We start from the raw sequence: 8307 nt of genomic DNA on the forward strand, positions 1-8307 counted from the left end.
GGTTGTGTTCCGGATTAGGGGTTACTGTTCATAGCTTAGATTTTCCCCTTCTAGATTTTCTTCTTTCTTTTTGTATCGCGCAGCGAGGTTTCTTGTTTGTATGCTGCATTCTCCTCGCACTAATTCGTTTGGATTTTTGTTTTTTGATGTGTGGTTGTTTTTTAGGGTTCGTGTTCATGTGCTTCTGATCTGCGCGTTGACTGGGAGAGGTCGATTTTATTTCTTTTAGTCATGGATCCTGCCCCGAAATCCCCACTGCCTCAGGAAACCCAAGGTAATTTTATGTTTTCGTTCTTGTTTGTGTTACTTAATTCTGGTGAATTTCTTTGCATGCTTAGTTTTAGGGTTCTTCATGCTTGTTGTGCTTCCCTTAGAACTCGAACTTGTTTATACAATGTTAATTCATGCGTTGCTTGTGCACTTATTTTATTATTGTTGTTTTCAACTACTTGAAGATACAATACTTGTGTTCTTATATTTGTTCATTGGTTGTTTATAGCAGGTTCATGTGATTTGCTCGAATTTGACTTCTAATCTAACAATAAAAATTCTCCTAATTGTTTTTGTTTTTGTATCTACATAGAAATGTACTTATTTGATCTTCATATATGTACTTACTAATCTCTACTTATATACTTATAAAGGCACAAACATACGTTGGAAAATTGAATCTAGACCGTTTATCCGCGTGCATCCCATGGTTAAGAATCATTCTTTCTCCCACCGTTGGAAAATTGAATCTAGACCGTTTATCCGCGTGCATCCCATGGTTAAGAATCATTCTTTCTCCCCACCCTCGCCCGCGCAATCCCCGCCCTGATGGTGCCAGAGTCCCGACTTCTAGCGCTAACTGCGCTGCTGATTCCCCTTCTCTAGGACCAGATCGCCCCACACGAGCCGCATGGAGAATCGCAACTGCCGACGCAAGGAGTTTCCCCTCCGTCACTTCTACCAATGGTCTCCCAGAGGTGACCAAGGAAATCCTTGCCAACATCGCCGCCTCCAGTCGTCCTTGGTGTTCTTCGGTTCGCCATCGCGTGGAACTTCCGCCAACGCCGTAGAAGCCGCGCCTGAGGACGGAGCCGCCACCGCAACCGAGTTTGATCCCCGGCCTCCTGGATCCCGGTGAGACATCTTGGTGATCCCCGCGGCCACCCCCGCGGTGCCTCCTGCCCAGTATGACCCTCAGCGTCGTCCACCCACGACTGCCGGAAACGAGGTCTGCTTCCTTCTTCAACGTGCCCCTCATATTCCCCTGCCACCAAGGCTTTCGACCTCTCTCTCGATTGGATCCCCGTCAGTTCTCCTATAGTCTTGCCCTGCTCGACAGCGGACAAGGATTTTATCACATTCAGATTGAACTATGCTGGATTTTTATCCAAATTTGGTGATTGGTTCTCCATAAACGCAGAGTAGCTATCAGCAATCTATATATTTTGCTTACACTTTGTTTACGTTTCCTCTTCAGGAAAAGAAAGTAGAGGATATATCTTCATTATACATGAATGAGCCCGGAGGCGATCAGGTTCGAATTAATATTATGGTTCATGCTAGCTTTTTGGTGCCTTCCGATTTTTAGTCAGTTTTTGTGCTATGCATGGTCATAACTGCATCAAGGGTTGTATTTTACTATTTTTGTAGTTGAATAAATTGTATGCTTTCCAAGCCAGAAGATATGATTATATATAGGATACGTCTTCAATTGTGTGCATACACTATTACGTCCTGTGTTACAAGGGCAGGTATGGAGATATCTTCAGTGGTCTTGACATTATCATTTGTTTTACAATATATGATTTGTCATTTAATTAGCAAACAGTGGTTGTTTCTGTGGAGGAGACGAGCGATTCAGCCAGCCCAACAGTTCAGCTGGCAGGAGCGTGATCGATTCAGAAGCACCAGTAGCCCAAACATTTCAGCTGGAAGGTTTGATCGTGATTTTTCTGATTTCAATTAGATTTTAGCTTATTTCCATGGTCCCTTTTCGTGCTTTTAACTGGGAGCAGGGCCAAGCTACGAGCAGCATCAGGTGACGAGTTCTGGAGAGGCCCCATCGATTATCTACGGGAGTATGGGATCAGGAACTGGTAAGTGACCTGCACATGCTACAATCTTCCAATTAGCGGAGATAATCTGCTACCATGCTTGCACTATTTTTTTATTGATTTCCTACTATACCTTATAGCGACTAATGATGTAGCACTACTTTGTACTAACCTCAGATAATTATTACTAAACTTCTAGAAGATTCAGATTTCCCCCCCTTTTTCTTCTAGGTTCTAAGTAAGGAATGTTTGGTTGAAAAAGAGTTACAAAATTTTTTTGTAGCATTAATCCTCACCTTGTAGTGACTAGTAAGTTTGCACGTGCAACGCACGTCAACTAATCCAAATTACAATCCTAAATATTTATGAACTAAAAATGAAAAATGAAATTTATATTAGTTTGTAATTTTTTCAAATATGCAACCGGAAATATACTTTCAATGATGCAATCCTGCTTGACGAAAGGATGCAACCAATGTATGCTGGCATTGACAAGATGTACACGATCAAAATTCAGAATGACAATATTTTTTCTTCCAAATAGGAAATGTCATTATCATCTCACTCAATTTGACTGAAAAGCATTAATTTCTGAAGAATGTTAAACAACATACATGAGCTGTAAGAAATAATTCCTGCCAGGTGATTACCTGGGCTCTAAAAACTTGGGCTCACAGCAAGTGTAGCCATGCTATGAGACTGAGAGTACAGTGCGTCAAAGTACATATTTAAGAAAGTGTAGCCATTCCAAAACTTGCTCACAGCGGATGTAACTCTTGTCTCTTGAGATCTACTAAGAAAATGACAACAAGAACAAGATACCAAGGTGATATTTCATATCCATTAGAGACAAAAGGTGATATTTCATATCCATTTGACCATCTAACAGCAATGCTAGAACCATAGAGCACTACAAACAAGTTAAAGTTGTACTCAACAAAAAAAAATTAAACCAAAGTTTCCATGTAAAATAGCAATATCTTAATATATAAAGTCTATGCTAGAATGATGCATAAATAGTTTGTATTGAGCACAAAAATATAATACTTAGACTGTACAAAGGATTTGGAATGTAATCCCTTATGATGCAATACTGGAAGATGTCACTATAACTTGAAGGAAAGAAACATAAGACCTTGCATTAGAACATTCTTCTTCTGTTTATATAGCTTTTGTAAAATATGAATAATTCATGCTGGGAGGCTAGAAGGAACTACAAAGCATAATTTTGTAAAATACTGGAAGTAGAGAAGCCAATCAAATTCATACAAGCTACTTTTTAATAGTGGCTAGATAATGAGACCGGCTTTTGTGAACCTGGGTGTATGTGAACCCACTTTTTCAAAAGTGGGTTTGTGATGTTAAAACACGTTTCAAAAATCGAAACACAAAATGATTGCAAAGATGATCTCAAACATGTGCCTTGGACATGAGTTTCGTTCTGAAAAAACATTTTATTTTGCCTCGGCAAAAAAGTTAAATTTTACAGGGCTATATAGCAGTATATATGTGACGTATTTTGTTTTTTTTAGATTCTGAAATAAAAAAGTGGTTTCTCTGCGAAAACTTTCTACGCACACATGGAACATGCATACGTACCCCGATATTTTTATTTTAGAATTTTTTCACATTTCGAAAATGCATTTCCAACCTGGGTTCACGTGCACCCAGGTTCAACTGGGGCTTTTCCCTAGATATACTTGAAGACAAGCATGAATCTGTTCTTGCGGGGTGTGTTAGAGACGCCAAGATACACGGAAGGTATTCAGACCCATGAAAAACATAATGTGTACATGACCATGTGATTCTTCAGCTCCATTAGTTTCCCAGACCCGTATCAATAGCCAAACATCCATTTTAATTCAACATATGGTTTTCTCAAATAACTCAACCTACATAAAGGCGAGGAATGACCAATCTCTGCCAGCCTTTGTTCAAGCAGTAAAATCATAAAGTACCTCATTTGATGATTCTAGGAAAGGAGAGGAGTGGCCAATCTGCCGCCTTTGTTGAGTTGGTGCAGGTCTGGGTAACTTGCCAGTGCCAACAAATGTCATCCGAGCAACAATTAACAATAGATAACAAAATAAAAAGGCCTGAAAGAAGTAGACCCACTAACCAAGGTCCCCAAAAGTGCAAATTAACTCTTCCAGAGAAGTATAACAGTGAGGCATGTGCTTTCTATCTGGCACATATGTACGGAGGCTGCAATTTAAATCACACCATAAAATTTGGTATTTTCAGGGACAATAAAATGTACACAGTAACATAAAGTAATATTCTTGCAGAAAAAATGCACTGATATAATTTCCTAAACCTAGTTTGCATAAACATATGTTGGCTTTTGGTGCGGCACGCAAAAGTGATTTAGGAAGATGTGCGGCACCCAGTAGTGGTTTGGGAAGATCACAGAAGGGAAACATACGTTTGTCAAATGGTAAAGCTGACATATCAATGCTCTGGCTAGATGAGTATGCAAGGCAACAAGCCTGGCATGCTTTACCTATTACTGCTTATTATCTCTGTTTCATACTTTCATGTAGTGCTATATCATCATCTAGAATAACTTGGTCGTCCACAAGCTCCCTCAACCAAAAATAGGGAATAATTCCTTCCCTCGTATCCATCTTTTGAGGCCACATCCAGAGTGGTCGGTGCAGTAACAATGCACACATCATCAGGAAGGGGTAGGTTGAACATCCTAGTCATTATGAAGATCTCACCTGATCACGCTAGATCAATCAATTGGAACCCTATGGATTAAAATTCTGGTTTTACTTGTGTAAGCCACATCCTTGGTCCTTGAATTTTTTCCTTGTACTGACTAAGATACCTATAATGTTGTCAAAGAAGAGCATGTTCTTGAATACTTATCTTGTACTTGGCCCATCTGTCTGATCCGGGGAGGAATCCAACAAACTCTTCCTTGTGAGCCATCAGAATTCAAGTGCCATACAGATAGAAGGAGAGCAGCTATCTAGTATCGTAGCACATCTATTATCTGTAAGGAGAGCACACATGTAGTACCGTAGCACATATATATCTGTAATAAGTGAACCAATGACGGGAGTGGGTCTTCACCTCGGAGATGAAGTGTCGGACGAAGGACGCAACGACGTGTTGCGTTGCGACGCCGGAGCCAATGCAGGCGACGCTGGGTCCGAATAGCGAGGGTGGCGGTACAGGTCTGGAAGCGGCTGACGAGTCATGCACGGGCGAGCTGGCAATCACAGAACGTGACCTGCACGGCGGAAACCTCGTTGAGACACGCGCAGACAGCCGCAGCCGACACCCCTTCTTCTTCAGCACCTCCGCCGGCTCGCCCGCCGTATGCTCACTCAGCCGATGTCTGCGATTCATCATCTCCCACGGCCACAGTGTTGATTCAGTAGATTTGTTCGCCTTAAGGGCCGTCTTAGAGGTGGATCGGAAAAGAAGAATTCATCGTCATTAACCGTATCTCCGCGAAATCAGGGAGTGCGGCCATGCGGGTGGGGATCTGGAGCTTCAGAGGGATGCGCGCGTCAGCGTGATTTGGGGGTGGGGTGGGGCGGGGCGGGCGAGAGGGGAGAACAAATAACTCTCGGTCGTTAGATGGAAGTCTATGTACGGTTCAGATTTTATTTTCCTACGCAACTTCATGTGTTTATAAGTAGTAGAGATGAGAGGTACATATAGATCATACTCATGCTTTCATAGTTTAAGATTGTAATGTTTGGGTAATCGTTTTGTAGGACATTTGAGTCAATATATTTCACTGCAGTTCTTTAGCTCAAAAGGGGTTATGTTAGCGGTGATGGGTTACTCAGCCAATGGGTAATTGTGATGATGGTGTATAATAGAAAAGCTTACATTAGTTCTCTAATGCTTGGATACCGAGTACAGTTGTTCGTAAACGAAAACTTGAACAGTCGTTTTCATTCCTGTTTGACCCAACAAGATCTTTCCTTGTGCTAGGTACACTTGGTGAACTTTACAGAAGAAGGTTGAGTTCGATCTTATTTCGGATAGACAAGTTGACTCATTTAACCAGCAATGACCAATTGATCTTCAAGCCATTATAGAGGTATGTCCATATACATTTACTTTTCCATTAGGCTGAAAAATTGAAATCCCTGGAATGGATCTTGACTAACTTTACTTTAAGAAAATGGAGCAGATATGTGATTTAAATTTTCTGGAAGAACACAACACCTATTTTGCGTGAACTAGGAACCAATTTTTGTTGGTTGTTGCAATGTGAGGCTAAACAGAAATTTGGGTAGTTGTGTTATGCACATCATTGTTCAGTCGAGATATATAATTTCAGATGATTAGCTAATGAAAATGAAACTTGCAAAGTATGATATCATGTATTATCATCAATGTTATCTTGAATGCTTATTGTTCTTATCATTTTTGTACACTAGCAACATAGACTATAGATGCCTCTTCTAATTAGTGCTTTACATCGAAAGTATTATTGATCTCTGATATTGTGTGCTGACTAATAACAACTTGAGTACATTTTCAGTAATGAATCTGATTAAAGAGGAACCAGAGGACATAAACATTTCAAGTGAGATGGAAGGGTACGTGTTGTACACAGGGGATGAACTAGGGTAATTACAAAATTCCCTTCTTAGTGTTCACAATTCCTTTCCAATGTATTTTATACGTTATTCATTTGGAAGTAGATTTTTTTTAGATAAAAGGCACTGCGTGCCCGACTTTAAATTAATAAAGCCCTCGGGTTCGATAACAACGAGTTATTACATGCTGCGGCATACAGCTTCGCCAAAAGGAAACATGCTGTGGCATACAGCTTAGCCAAACAAGGAAACTAGATCGCAGGTGGCGAAGCCCTTCCCCCTGGAGGAGCTCCTTGCAACGTCACATCAGTCCTTCCTGACTGCGCATTTGGTGCGTGGGCGGCGTGTAGAAGTCTGAGCTGCGCATTTGGAAGTAGATGACAGAGTCAAATGGTCGGGATCAGATAATTATCTCAAACGAACATTGATTTGTTCAATTTTTTATTATTATATTGGCTTTATATTAGCCGAGACGTGCATGGCACGTGCAAGCTTACTATTGTTACAAGTTGTACTTCCCTTGTTTAACTGCAGATACTGCAGTTTTATTTTACTCCTGGATTTGTGTTATTTGACAATAGAAATTCTCCTATTTGTTTTCGTTTTGTTTCTACGTGTACATGTAGTCATCTGATGTTGGTACATGTACTTATTTATTTGTACCAGTTGTACTTCCCTTGTTTAGTTGCAAATACTGCAGTTTATTTTACTTTCTTTTCGTTTTGTGTTATTTGACATTGGAAATTCTCCTAATTTACTTCTTTCCAGATTCATGTTTATGTTCTTCTTTGTAATTTTATTTTAGTACTGCTCTCTCCCTACTTTGTTGTATTTGCTTGTTATGATTGTTTGTATTCTACTTTTCATTTTTCATTGTTCATTTTTCTATGTCTGAAACCATTACTTTTTTAGGTGAAAAAGTTACAGTTGTTAAGAGAGCGAGATTGGTTGCCGCCGATGGCAAACTAAGTCTCGTTGTTGGTATTCCTATTGTTTACCCTGATGTTCATGTGTCCATTAGAACTGAGCCTGCGGCTAAAAAAAGCTCTTCTACATCTGGTAATCCTTTTTATATGATATGTTTTGTGCTCAATATCTTTTTTTGTGAATTTTGTATTGATGGTTGTTCTCTTTTGATAGGTGAATCATAAGACAACGAAAAAATATGCTCTTTAGAGAATGAAGACTGTGTATTTTATTTTGTACCAGTTGTACTTCCCTTGTTTTTAGTTGCAAATAATGCAGTTAATAGCTTTGTACTTATCTGATATGTATTGTTGGACTTCTTTTACCTTTTTCTGTAGATCTACTTCTTTTTATATGTTGTTGTATAAGTTCTCTCTATTTTTTATTTGAATTTTTGCTTGACTTAGTTATGTTTTGTTGTTGATGTTCAGATGGTTCTTCTAAAGAAGAAGTTGAAGGTACGAATATTAGGAATGTTGAACCAGTTCCTTTCAATATTGACGATGCTCCACTAGATCAATCAAATGATCATTCCGTGGATACGCTGGTGAATGGTAATTCATCTGTTGGGGATTGCAATCCCCTTTTGTTGTTACTAGTAAGCGTGCACGTGCAATGCACGTCTATTATTAGTACAATAAAAAAATTCTTGTGTTTTTCTCATATATGCCTCGTAAAAACAAGTCCTCTCCTTCTCCTTCTCTTTATTAAAAATCATCAGTCCT

General features: G+C 39.6%; 1 long non-coding RNA gene across 4 annotated transcripts; it reads left to right on the forward strand.

The window, feature by feature from the left end:
• Positions 1–873: 873 nt before the first annotated feature.
• LOC124667139 lies at positions 874–7858 on the forward strand. Of its 4 annotated transcripts, XR_006991165.1 has the most exons (7): positions 874–1219; positions 1469–1742; positions 1820–2087; positions 6003–6111; positions 6559–6646; positions 7529–7675; positions 7757–7858. It is a non-coding gene; the product is annotated as an uncharacterized LOC124667139 (long non-coding RNA). The 4 variants fall into 4 exon arrangements; XR_006991167.1 differs by lacking the exons at positions 7529–7675; positions 7757–7858 and adding an exon at positions 6817–7066; XR_006991166.1 differs by lacking the exons at positions 7529–7675; positions 7757–7858 and having other exon boundaries at positions 1469–1525; positions 1642–1742; positions 6559–6799.
• Positions 7859–8307: the final 449 nt, after the last annotated feature.

Source organism: Lolium rigidum, chromosome 6, assembly GCF_022539505.1.
Source record: "Lolium rigidum isolate FL_2022 chromosome 6, APGP_CSIRO_Lrig_0.1, whole genome shotgun sequence".
Taxonomy (NCBI): Eukaryota; Viridiplantae; Streptophyta; class Magnoliopsida; order Poales; family Poaceae; genus Lolium; species Lolium rigidum.